Source organism: Protopterus annectens, chromosome 13.part0, assembly GCF_019279795.1.
Source record: "Protopterus annectens isolate FY-2018-M chromosome 13.part0, PAN1.0, whole genome shotgun sequence".
In the NCBI taxonomy this organism is placed as follows: Eukaryota; Metazoa; Chordata; order Ceratodontiformes; family Protopteridae; genus Protopterus; species Protopterus annectens.
Genome location: NC_056747.1, coordinates 381,271,392 through 381,285,310, shown reverse-complemented (window position 1 = coordinate 381,285,310; position 13,919 = coordinate 381,271,392).

The following is a 13,919-nucleotide window of genomic DNA, read 5'->3' as shown; positions in this document are numbered from 1 at the left end:
TGGAACAAGAGCAAACAGTGTTTGAAGTGTCAACAAAGTGAATTTTGGAACTTTCATAAATAAAAAGATTTAGAAAATACAGGTGTAATAATACTCTCAAAGACTTCTGTCTCTTTGGAACTAGAAACATTCTGGGGTGAAAGCCTTTATCCATGTGTTTTGTAGCAATATGCTCTATGACTCCTGCTTTTAACGCATGTTGGATCACTTGTAGAAAAAACTTTGATTGGGAGGGTGGGGAGTGATCCCCCTGAAAGGAAAGGGATTTTCTATACATGGGGAATTGTAACTCTCCTGGATCACCTTCAAAACCCATTTGTCTGAAACAATCCACTTCGACAAAGGAGCATGACGAGCCGAAAGAGGAAGAGATGCTGGAACAGGAGAGGTAGGAATGTGACCATATTTGTAGCACATTCATTCAAAAGCTGGAACCTGACTCTTTTTAGGAAAGCTCTTTCTTTTTTTTTGTGGAGGATTATTTGACCCTCCTGCCATCTGTTTTAGGTGTCTGTCTGCAGGTGGCATGACCTGCTTTTTTTTTTTTTTTTTTTTTTTTTTTAAGGGGGTAGAGGATTTGGAGGAAAAGAACTAGGGAACCTGAAAAATCCTACAAATGCCCTGACGAAAGTTACTCCTCTCATCCATTTGTTTGAGGACCTGCATGGCAGAAGGCTCAAATAAAACCACCTTGTCAAGGGGGGGGGGGGTTCAAAGTTTCTGACTTTAAATAATCTGAAAACTGTTGATTACATACCCATACAAATTTTCTAAAAACTGTAGCCAAAGAAGAGGCCATGGTAACAGTATCAGCACAATCATACACACTTAAGACATGTTTATATACTTGGGATGGGTTAGATATAATGTGATTCAAAAAAGTCCTACCTGCTGGAGGTTGTGAAGCAGAAAACTATCTAAAACTATTTCCACATTTCAGCATAAACTTCCATGTACAGCCTTGATAGCTGAGTAGACTAAAGTAGGAAAAAAAGTCTGTAAATGTTTATCCTTGAATTCAGTTAGAGTTGACAAGCAGCCTGTTTGCAGTAGCAGAGGTAGGAGAGAGCGCTGCAGGATTAGCTCTAAGATGAGAAAAATATGTATTAGTTTGAGAAACTATATATAGTTTATTTGCCTTCTTAGAGACTAATGGCTGGGAATCAAGACAGCTGCGGGCACCAATGAAGCTTTCTTCATGGATGGTGGAATAGGAAGAATGGGGCAGTATGAGTGGTCCCTGGCTGTAATAGTATCTGCCAATTTCAGGGGGAACATCTGCCTATTCCCATGAAGACACATCCTTTAGCCCAGAGAGAAGGTTTCTGATTGTATATTTTCAAGCTTACCACCCAATAGTAAGAGTCCTAGGCTCCTGAACACTCATGAAATAAACCCTGTCTCTGATGAGCTCAGAATCAACTGATACTGCATCCTCATCACTGGGAGTTGATTAATTAGTTAAAGGAGGAGGCACTGGGTACCCAGTATTGACAGTCTGCAATAAACGTCTGGCCAAGGTAAGATCACCATTTTTACAGATATTTCCAACACTGATTAACTTCTCTCTCTTTTTAAGAAAATCCTTGGAGGAAGACCAACTAGGGGTCAGGAATATCATTCCAAATGAAAGGTCACTTTCCCTGGTCATCAAAAAACTACTGAGTTAAATGTAGTCCAAGATGACTTAAGAATCAGGCACACAGTAAGGAACAAACCACAAAATTTAATTGAACTAGTTGAGCACTTTCATCCATTTAAAATCAGACTTAATCAGAACTAGTATCAGTAACATTAAAACCAGTTAAATAACATTCTCAATAAATCATGACTAAAATCCAGCCAATAAAACCTGCAAATCAATTAAAAAATAATTAAATATAAAAACCTCAAATATGTATATACCTTGTGAAATAACCACAAATATGTATATACCTTGTGAAATAACCAATCAATTAAATTATAACTTCACAGACTGCAACTTTTAAATGTTGTTTAGTGAAATAGCTTCATTTAAACCTGGATTGACACCTACATTTAAATTAATCTGCTAACATAATTCCCTGTATTCCCATTTAAGTTCCAAGGGACCACCTCTAGAGTTAATAGGGACTTCAAGCACAAAAAAATAAAATATTTTATTATCAGTACATAGTAGTTTGTGCTTGCACGACGCATTTCAATTGATATCATAATTGTGTTCATAAATTCTATTCTTCAGAACATGTTCAGTCTTACCTATGTAGTAAAAGTGGCACAAATTGCAGTATGCCAGGTACACCATTCCAGAAACATTACAATCACAAAAATTACTCAGTTTAAAAACATCATTGTAAGTTTTTAGTTTTAACAGCTGCCCTTCGTGTATAAATCTACACAGAGAGCAGGCACCACATCTTCGCAACCCTTTATCCAATCTGCCTCTATTGCCCAGATTAGCCTTGTTATTACCCCATTCTAGTTTCTCTTTAATATTTGGGTGTTTCCTATACACAAAGTGAGGTCTGACACCTAACAGTTTACTAACCATATCATCATATTCTACACATTTCCAATTAATAATTTGTTTGACGCTATTACTTCCATCATCATATTTTAAAACCATGGTCTGTTCAAAATTCCTATTTTCTTCATCTACATTGTTCACAGTTTGACTGTTGTTACCTAATATAGGTGCAAAAAAATTCTCCCTTTTCACAATCACTTCAATCTTAATGTCTTGAAGTAATTTCTGAGGATAATCCATGTGTAAACATGTTAATTAATTCATCCATCCCATGTAGGAATTTGTCATCTTCATAGACAAGTCTAGAAATACAGACCCTTTGTCCTTTAACCAATCCCTTCTTCTGATGAAAGGGATGATTACTTGAGAAATGCAAAAAATATTTCAGTATGCAGGTCTCAAAGTCTGGAATGAAATTTATTATTTAGAAAGTCTTTAATAATAAGCATATCAAGGTAGTTAATCTCTTCTAAAGAATGTATGTAAACCTTAAAAAATTGGTACTACAATTCAAATAGTCAATGAATTCCTTTAGTTGTGTCTGGTTTCCCTTCCAAATAAGGAAGATATCATCCAAGAACTACAAATATAATGTTATGTGTTGTTCACACGATTTGAAAATAGTGTTTTGCTCCCAATGACTTAACATTGTGTTAGCATATTGTTACTGTTCAAAGTAAGTTACATCAGGTCCCCTAATAACAGTGTTTCTTGGTTGGTTAACAAAATAACTTGCAGAGCATAATTCCCTAAATAAGGCAATACCAGTCAAGTGTGGAATACATGAAAATAAGTCAGTCACATCAATTGTAACTAAGTTGTTCATCATTATAATATTGATTTTTGATATTCCCCCAAAAAACTCTAGTGTCCCTCAAAACATGGGTGCATCAACTATGAAACTGTTTAAACTTTGTATCCAGAAAAAAATGGCTAGTGGATGAACTATGGAACCCGCAGCAGCCACAATTGACCGTAGTGGTTGGTTAACCACACCTTTGTTTATTTGGGGGATACCAATGCTAGTAAGTATCATGGGATGTTCAACTTTTAAAAGTTTGCACAATTTATAATCAATGACATCTTGATCTAAAAGATCCTGTAAAGACAAAAAAATCTTGGAATATGCTATGTTCACTTCAGTTTTGGAAACCCTGCTATATTAGGCCTTGCTATTAAGAATATCATACATTTTACTGAATAATCAATTGAATTCATACGCACCATGCCACCACCCTTATCTGGCTTCATGGTTCTAACATCTGTTTTTCATTAACTCACTGAAAACAGCAGATTCTTCTTTAGACAGGTTATATCATTCTATGCCCTTATTGTAATAACTTCCTAGAATCTCATTCACAAAATCTGCAATGTTGGATGGAGTGGTGGGTTAAAGGTGCTTTTCTTATTAAAAACCTTGGAAGCCCTCTGCTTCTCATTGGAATTCCTAAAGAACAATTTACGGTTCAGTTTTCTAACAAACATTTTAAGGCCAGCTAAGGTTTCACTAATATCTAGTCTGGTATGAGGGACAAAGGAAAACCCTTTACTAAAAAGGCAAAGTGTTTTTTTTTTTTTTTTATTAACCTTTAAATTACTGTAATTATACATCTTGTAGCCAATGTATTCATTAATGATAGAAATGGGACTGTCTACCAGTGCTAACTGACTGACATTGTCACCAGTGTGAACACTTTCATATGAATTTTTCACAAAATCCCAGTGGCCGCCTATATTTTCTTCACTGTCAATCACAGTCTCCCCCTCGCCGGTCCTTTTTCCCTTTCTATTGCCTCTGTTGGTTGTATAGGTTGAAAGGCCCATTCGTAACTTGTGTAGTTTTGACCTTTTCCCTTTTGTTGATCCTCTCTGACGTCTGAAGTGGGGGAAACTGGTCTGTGTCTAAAAAATCATAATCAGTATCATCAGAGATAGCCCCAGTGTTGAACTATATACCATTGTAATTACTGCTTGCATTTACATAATCAGTTCCAACAAATGTGTTGTGATGACTAGCAGACCCTCCCAAAGTGTCTCCTATACCCGAAATGGATGGTACTCTCATGGCCACATCAGAAACTGTAACAGACGAAAAGGATGCGTCAGACCCTCAAGTACATAGTGGCAGGCAAAGCTACACCAGAGGGATTACAGGAAATAAGTTGTCTGAAGAACCAGTAATGGCCATTGCAGAGTCATCCACAATCAGCTGATGCACTGACTGAATCCACACTGAAGACAAGGGCTGTTTTTTTTTTCTTTTTAGGTACACAGGGAGAAGGACGAGCAAGAATGGAGGAAGTATCCCTGCTGCAGCTGAGCTTGACTGCTGTAAGATGAACTGGATAGACTCAGATGGAAAGTAAGCCAGCACTTAATGCAAACAAGCAGCATACAAACACTCAAAAAGCCCCAAAATTTTAGCAATAATAAAGTACATATACAAAAAATCCCCAGTTAGAAGCACAGATACCTTCCCTAAAGTGGACTGTAAAATAAACTGTCAGGTAAGTTGTCACAAAGTGTACATTAGCACCAACATGGCTCAAAGTTTCTACCTATAAACTGCACTTTCCAACTCTCCAAAATATGTCGTCAGAGTAAAATCTAATTAATGACAGAAATAAGCTTAAAAAACAAGCTAAAATCTAATAGCTATGCCCATAAGCAAAATGAAAGCCCTTCAATGAATAACTTCCAACATATTGTTATTCTTAAATACCTAAAGCAATTCTCTCAAAAATAGATGAAATAAATATTCAGTAAAAATACAAACAAGTGAGGACAGGTTCCCCAAAGGGGATTTATCTGTCAAAAAGAAGTCTTAGGCTGACTGCTGCTATTGAGAAGCCTCTGAGCTGCACCTGAACAGGGTGGCAAGAACATTTTGAAGATTTTTTTAATCACTCTAGATGCTTATATAGCTCCCTCCAAAAGGGCTTAGCATAGTGTCAGTGTGGGAGATGGTGAAAGCTTCTTGGAGCTAGCCTGTTGCTGTATCCTTGACAGGATACATCTGTATTCTACTGCAGCAGTGAAAATGATGAACATTCAAGATGACTTGAGTAGGTAAGGATTCCAACCATTATTTCTCCAAAATCTCAGGGTAGAGTTGAGTAACTGCTTACTGCAAAACCTGTTTTATTCTCTGCATACTGTAAAATCCAGATCTACAGCTTTCTATAAAACTAGGAAAATGCTTGATTTTTATTGCACTTACTGATGTTGTAGTACTTTCTGTATTTTATAGTTCATTTTAATGAATTTTGTATTTTTTCCCAAGTTTGACAAATTGCTGACTTTGTGTTAAAACATTCATGTGGGTGTTATGTATTAAACTGCACCTCCATCTAGTTAAACTAAGTGCTCTCCCTGTGATATGTTTTCCCTTTGTTATTGTGTTACATAGCATCTACATTTTGTTAAAGTGTTCTCCCTGAGATTTTTCACTTATTTTTCTCACTTTTACATTTAATTGCATGTTAGTTTTCTGGTCAGGGTGTAAACTTGCTGAGGAGAGTAGTGGTTGTTATGTGGCAGGCAATAATTTGCTGTTGCTTCTGAGAGGTGGATATTACTGGCTGGAGTTCTAGCTGCTATTTATTGATTTTTTTACTTTAGTTCTTCAGTTTAATAATGCTAGATGATCCTCTTCACAGTACCAAAAACACAAATTCATACTCAGACACTTTCAGTTTTGAATTCTCTTGGGTAGCATAGATAACCTCACTTTCTAGTTAGAGCTGTACAAAACACAAGAGTAAAACAGCATCACTGCACTTCTCCTCTGGGCTCATAGCTAGTCTGGACCAAATTATTTACTGAATACTTTGTTTTAATGCTTGAACATACTTTTACTTAATTTTATCTACGTTTAGTTTTATTTAACCTCAAATCAATACCGTAAACTAACAGCCAAAACAATACTATTAACTTTTCTTATTTGCCATTAAAATTCAGCAAACTGACCTTATAGCCAATCTACACTATAATGTTTATTGAATATTGTTACCTTAGTGCTCACCCTAAGTTTTTTGAACTAAAGCTTTAATCCAGAAGTTGAAACACTATTACAGTATCTTATTCTTCCTCAACACACACCTTGTAATGTTGCTCCAAAAATGGAATGTCAGCCACCTAGTCTACCATTTGTTACCAGCATCATAGCACTTGGAATACTAAGGCAATGTATAAATTGTCTGATACTGACATATGGTGATCTTTTACTTAAATTATCACTGCCTATTTGTGACAGATGCAAGTACCTTTCCAATTTAGAGGCCACACTCTCACAGATAAACATATCTTGTGAGCATCACTCACATAAACCACAGTAAATCATCATAAGCAGAGAAACTTAAAAACATTTTTGTGCAAATAAAAGGCCCAGCATATACCAAGTGGGGCAAAGTACAGCAGTGCAAGTAAACATACCATAACAGCAGATGTTCAAATGATCATAGCTGCAGTAGCCTTTGCTATATGGGTTATATCCTGCCAAGGATATAACAGGTAGACAGCTTCCAAATCTTCACCTTTCACCAACTAAACTGTCAATCAACTAGAACTGAGCTAACTAAAAATAAAGGTTTGGGAGCCAAGTCCTTCACAGCTTTCATGCCTGCAGAGAAAGTTAGGCTGAACCTTGAAAAGACGATGCTGGGAACAAAAGAAAAAAATTACATCCTATCAAAAACAACACAATAAAAACATGAGGGATGGAGAGGAGGAGGGAGAAGCTGTTGCAGCAGTGATTATTCAAACATCTACTCTTATGGTAAGTTACTTAAACAACTGTACTATGTGTTATTCATATTGATCACTCCTGCAGTAGCCTTAGCTATATGGGCAAATTATCTTAGCTAAACACATTTGGAAGGAGGAAGAAGACTGCAGGAGTCTCTGGAGAATGGTCTTAACAAAGCCTGATCTAGACTTACAGAAGAAATCAAGCTTATATTGGTTTATAAAGTGTGTACAGAGTACCAAGTTGTTGCTTCTAGAGTACGTCCAGAATCCAACCCTTTCTAAAAAGCCATAGATGAAGACAAGGCCCTGGTAGAGTGGGCTTTGACCCTGCCTGGAATAGTTTTGTTGTGGAAAGTGTAACAAAAGGTAATGTGCTTGATAACCATTTGGAAATAGTCTGCTTTGACACAAGTTGCCCATTCTTATCCTCACAAGAAATTAACAATTGATCTGAAGATCTGCAAGATTTAGTTCTGTTAAAATTGTGCCAGAGTTGTCTGTTGACATCCAAGGTATGGAATATCCCTTCTCCCTCATTTTTAGGTTGAGGAAAGAAAATAGGGAGATGGACAGTTTGGTTTAAAGTAAACCTGGATACCACTTAAGGTATAAAGGAAGGATTAGTTCTCAAAAAAAAAAACTGTCCCTGTTGAAAATGAGCTTAGATACCCTTCTTACAGAGGTCAGAGCAACCAGTAAAACTGTTTTCCTTGTTAAGTACAGTTGTGTAAAAAATTACCAGAACAGTAGATGTATTTCTTTTTACGGTTCAGTATTCTTCACAGTAGGAATCTCCTGCGAAGGATAGCCCAACATCTGGTCAGTGTACCAAAACCTTTAGATCTCACATGCGCTGTCTGTCAAAATCTTGCATGCACCTTATGTCACATGTATGTTCCCCATACAGGACAAAGGGCATAAAGGTAATGTATGGACACAGTTACCCAGAACTGAATTGCCCCAGAAGGGAGTAGTCTTCACAGGACAAAAAATGCCATACACACCCAGAAGGAGAAAAGGCAGATGAAAAAGGGAGACCCACAGCCAGGAGGGGAACCAAAACAAAACCCAAAAGAAAAAATGGGATTGGAGGGAGGGAACGGATACTGCAGCAGTGAAGAGAAGGGCATCGACTGTTATGGTAAGATTTTGCTCAACTGTACTATTTCCTTCTATATCGCTGTTGCAGCTCTCAATAAACCTATTTAGAATGGCTCAAGCAAAACCACCTCTGGCCCTACAAACCATATCCAATTTATAATGTTTAGTAAAGGTATGCACTGAAAACCAAGTAGCAGCTTCAAGGATGGAATTCATATTCAACCTCTCTGAAGAAAGCACAAGAAGAGGCAAGAGTCTTAGTGGAGTGAGCTTTAGTTAGCTTAGAAACAGCCAAACCCAATGTTCTGGGATGAAATTAAACAAAAAAGCTGGTCATATTTACAAATAGCCTTTGTTTTATCAAAATAATACCTGAACTGTCTATGCAAATCCAAGATATGACCCTCTCACTAGCAGACTGAGTATAAAGAGAAAAAAGAAGGGGGTTGAATTGTCTGATTCAAATACAACTCATTGACCATCTTGGGCATAAAAGGAGGATTAATATGAAGGGACTCCTTGTCCCTGTGGACAACCAAAAAGGTGGGATGGCCATAAGAACCTGAAGATCAAAAACCCTACAAGCAGAAGTAAGAGCAGGTAATAAGATGGTCTTCCAGGTACAGTACTGCACAGAAGCTAAACCTGAAGGTTCAAAAGGAGCCAAGGCCAATTTCTCTAAAATAAAATTAAGGTCCCAAGGAGAAGGAATAGGCTTCATTGGGGGCCTAAGCTGCAGGATGCCTTTAAAATCAGTTTGACCAAAAAGTGAGAAGCCAAAGGAGGATTCAAGGACACACAGGCAGAAATAGCTGACAAATGGTCCTTTACAAAAGAACAGGCCAAGCTAGACTGGAATAACTCAAAAAGAAGAGAACCAGAAGGTCCCCTATTGAAAAAGGATCATGGTTATGAACATGGCACCAGACAGATTCATGGTTATGAACATGGCACCAGACAGAAAACCTCTTCAATCTGGACATCTAAGACTTTCTGGTTGTAGGCTTTCTTGCCTCAATAAATTCTTGAGCACTTCCTCAGGAAAGAGGTGTCTAAAAGGGATCAAAACTCTATCGCCCACACTATCAGTTGGGGTGTGGATAAGTGAGGCCAAAGCCTATAGCAGAGAACTGAAAATGAGAGGAAGAAACAGAGAAACACAAAAACTTCCTGAAAAGAGGGTGAATATGAATATGAGGGTATGCATCCTTCAGATCCAATGATGTCAGGAAAGCCTGTGGTAGAACAAGAGGAAATAGGGTTTGAAGAGTAAGCATCTGAAAATAAGGAATAAGGAACCTTGAGAAAGTTGTTGAGAAAGAAGAGATCTAGAAAATGTCTCCAAATGCCCTCCTTTTGAGAGAACAGGAACATCCTGAAGTAAAATCCCTTCCATACTTGTGAAGGAGGGACAGATTGAATAGTTTCCTGGTCCACCAGGAACCCAAGGCCTCTGAGAAATGAAAGAATAGGTTCATAGGTGGGTACTGGGCTATCTGCCCAAAGGCATTTATAAGCCTAGCCAGAATGTGTTGGCTTTCGCCGTCCCCTTATATTAGTTCCCTGTGCCTCTGTCCAGCAGAGCCACTGAAGTGATCCCAAAGGTAAACCTTCTGTTTCCCATCCACTCGTCAAGGTTTCTTTTGAAGAGTGTTAGCGAGGAGCTCTGCTTAATGTAGATTGGGATCTTGTTCCAAAGCATGGGAAGACTCTGGGACAGGAATCTATCCCTCCAGCACGTCCTATTTATTGTTGTGGTGAGGTTTAGCTCCCTAGAGTGTGTGGCTCAAGGGGATAAGGTTTTCTTTAGGTGGAGCATGTCCATCAGGTTCTGGGTTGGTCATGGCCTTGTATGTCAGGCAGAGATCACCTCTGAGTAGGTGGTATGCAACAGGGTACAACTGGAGTTTCTTCAGTTGAGCTGCATAGGGCATCTGTTTGAGGCCATTGATCCTCTTGGTGAGGTACTTCTGTGGTCTTTTCAGCTGTTGCAGGTGTCTTGTAAGGTACATCCCAAATGGGGCGTTATACTCTAAGATGGGTCTGATGATTAGAGGGGCACAATGACCTCTTTTGCTCTGGATGCGAACCCTTTTGTGATTAGGTGGGCCATGTAGAAGGATTTTCGAACCACTTTGGCAATGTGATTATCAAAGGTGAGATTACTGTCTACTTGGGTCCCCAGATCCCTTATTATGTCTTCCGTATTTAGGGGACTGCCACCTATGTGGTAGTTTGTGGGTACTTTTTTCCAAAGGGGATGACTATGCACTTTTTGGCATTTAGCTTGAGGCCATGATTTTGACAACAGGTATCTGACTCAGTGAGACCCTTTTGGAGGATGCCTGTGTCAGCCGGAGAGTCAATTATAGCCCCTAGTTTGCAGTCGTCTGCGAACTTGGTCAGCCATAGTCCTCCTGTGCTTGCCTGTACCTCTGAGAAGTATATGCCGAACAGGAGGGGTCCTAGGACTGAGCCCTGGGGAACACCACTTGTAACTGGTATAGAGACGGACCTAGCTCCTGCAACTGTCACCATGTGGGTTCTGTCCGTGAGCCAGTTGGCAACCCATCTTGTGACGTAGGGGTTTATGTTCAGGCTGGTGAGCTTATCTATAATACCAGAATGGGGAATGGTGTTGAAGGCCTTAGCGAGGTCTAGGTAGGCTGTGTGTACCACCTTTCCCTCATCTATAGCCTTGGTAACTGTCTCAAAGAAGTCCACCAGGTTTAGGAGGCACGATCTGCCCTTAACAAAGCTAAACTGGATAGGGTCCAGTGTTTTGAGGTTCCCAATGTCTCTGTTAATGAGTTCCAAGATGATGTGCTCCATAGCCTTCCAGACAAAGCTAGTCAGGCTTATAGGGTGATAGTTCCTGTGGTCTGTTGTGGCTCCACCTTTGTGGAGTGGAATAAACATTGCTGTGCGCCACTCTATGGGTATGTAGCCTGTGGAGAGGCTGAGTTTGAACAGTGTGTTTAGGTGAGGGGTTAGTTCGTCTTTGAGCTCGTGTAGGATGCAGCCTGGGACACCGTCCGGTCCCATTGATGCTGAGTTTTTGGCTTTGGAGATGGCTGTTTTAACCTTGAGTGTCTGTGATTTCAGGGACTCTACATTCTTCTCGTATGGTTATGGGCCCTTTTGGGGGTGGGAGGGGGGTTAACTGTCCTGAACCTGTCTGCCAGGATGTCGGTCGGTTCAGTGTATTTTGTGCCATTCTGCACTAACTCCGAGCAGATCTGAGCATTGCCACTTAGATTCTTGACATAGCTAAAGAATGCCTTGTGGTTATCTTTGGAGTCATTGGCAATTTTTATTTCAAAGCTCGCCTTAGATGATTTTATGAGGGATCGTAGTTTCTTGCTGATACTGATCAGGGATGTCTTCCCTTCTTGGGATTTTACTCTTTTCTGTACTAGTTTCCTCCTCCTATTGTATAGCTTGTTTATGGCAGGAGTCCACCAGACCGGTTTCCTTTTCTTGGAGGAATTAGTCTTGGTTTTGCTTGGGATGGCACGATCCATGCATTCTTGTAGCTGCCCGTAGAATGCATTAGTAAAGGATTTTGCAGCTTGGACAGTGTTATCCTTCAGCTTTGAAACTTTCCACCTCGGTCTTAAGTAATGTGAAGTTTGCTTTTGAAAAGTTTTTCATGGTGGCTTTCTTGTCCAAGGGTGGGGGTGAAATATGGATATCCAAAGTGATTTGTTTATGGTCATATCTAACCAGTGAGGGGTCAACCTCTAGTGTGGAACACCGGTCGCCCATGTTGGTGATGACCAGGTCTAATATGCTGTCACCTCTGGTGGGAGTGTTGACCAGTTGAGAGTTTATAAATTCTAGGAAAAGGTGGGCAAGGGAGTTAGTACTTGAGTAGTTCTCCCAGTTAATGTTTGGGTAATTGAAATCACCCAATATTAGGGTGTTTGGTAGGACCTTTATGTTTCCCAGTGTTTCCAGAAACGCAGAATGGGGGTCCTGGGACATGGTGGGTGATCTGTAGCAAGCTACAATTTGAATTGCAGTTTTGCCCATTATTAGTTGCACGTGGATGATCTCTGAAGCATCATGCTGTGCCACTAACCTGGAGGTGTGGGTATCCTTGATGAATATGGATACGCCCCTGCCTTTTGTATTTTGGTTTGGGTTCTGTGGCTGAAATGTATGGTATGAGTTGTAGCCTGGTAGTGCTGGGGTGCTCTCTGGAGCCTTAAACCAGGTTTCTGTTACTGCACATATATCGATATTCTCCATACTGAAGAGTGCCTCGAGTGCGTGCATTTTGAGATTTAGACTTCTGGCATTGAGTAGCATTACCCTCAGTTTTTTGTTACTTGTGCTATTTATGGCGGCGGGGTTGTCTTTTGAGCCTTGCCAAAAAAAGGCACTATGGGGGTGGCAAGAGCCTTGGCAAGTATTCGAAAGCCTAAGGGTGACAGGTGCAAGCCATCTCTAGCAAAGCAGCGTGGCTTGTCGAGTATGTCATCCCATGCGGACAGACACTGGTTCCCCTTTGAATGACACCAGAAACTTAGCCAATTGTTGAAATCGAGAATTTCTTCTTTATACCCTGGTATAATTCTTGGTGAGGGCAGGATGCTGCTCAGGGTCAGGGTCATACCGGCCTGGGCTACATGATCAGAGAGCTCTTCCATGTCTCTTTTCATGTAGTCCAGAGAGGTACGGCTCAGGTCATTCACACCAACATGGACAATGACAGAGTCATATTTGTACTTATTCTGGAGTGACCTGAGCTGAGTGCTTGTGTTATGTGGTGGATCCTGGCACCCGACAGGCAGCTAACAGTAACCTTCTCCTTATTCAGCCTAGTGAGTGGGACGTCAGTGTGCCTAACTATAGAGTCACCTATTACTAGTATGTTTGGTATGTTATTTTGCCTTAAGGGCTGGGATTGCATGGCACACTGGTTTTGTGAAGTATGTTTCATGGTTTGTGTTGGGGGGGTGGAGGTTGCTTTAATGTTTGCTTTGGAGGTCTCTGTTGGTTTTGCAGATTTTTATTTTAGAGCCTCCGTGTATGTTTTTGTGTATTTATGTATGTTTTTTGCCGGTGCTGGTTTAATGGGTCTGTGTAAGACTGGTGGTGTGATGCAAGTATTTCCCATCTCCTTTTGACGGTCTGATCCAGTCTTGGGTTGAGAGAGCTTAGCCTCTAGTTTGGCTGTATAACTGCATCTCTTGCATGTATTAGTGTTTGGTGGCAGGAGGATGGGGTTGTCTGTGTACATGAGGCAGTTGTAACATTCCAGAGGAGGTTGGAGTAGCCCTTAAAAAGGAGGGAGAGACTTCTACACCATGAAGTAACCATGGCAAATGACAGAACCCAAGAATCCAAGGTGAAGTTATGCCATTTTTAAAGACAGAGGGAGAGCCAAAGGGACAAGGGAATCTGGCTGAGGGATGGGGCCAAGAAGTCAAAGAGAAGCAGGCTTGTCAGATAAAGGAGGCTTTACAGCCACAGCAGTCTGAGAAGATTTAGTTGGAGGAGCTCGTCCACCACCCTTGCTGCCTTTGGTGGCTTGACGAGGCTGGCTGAAAACAAA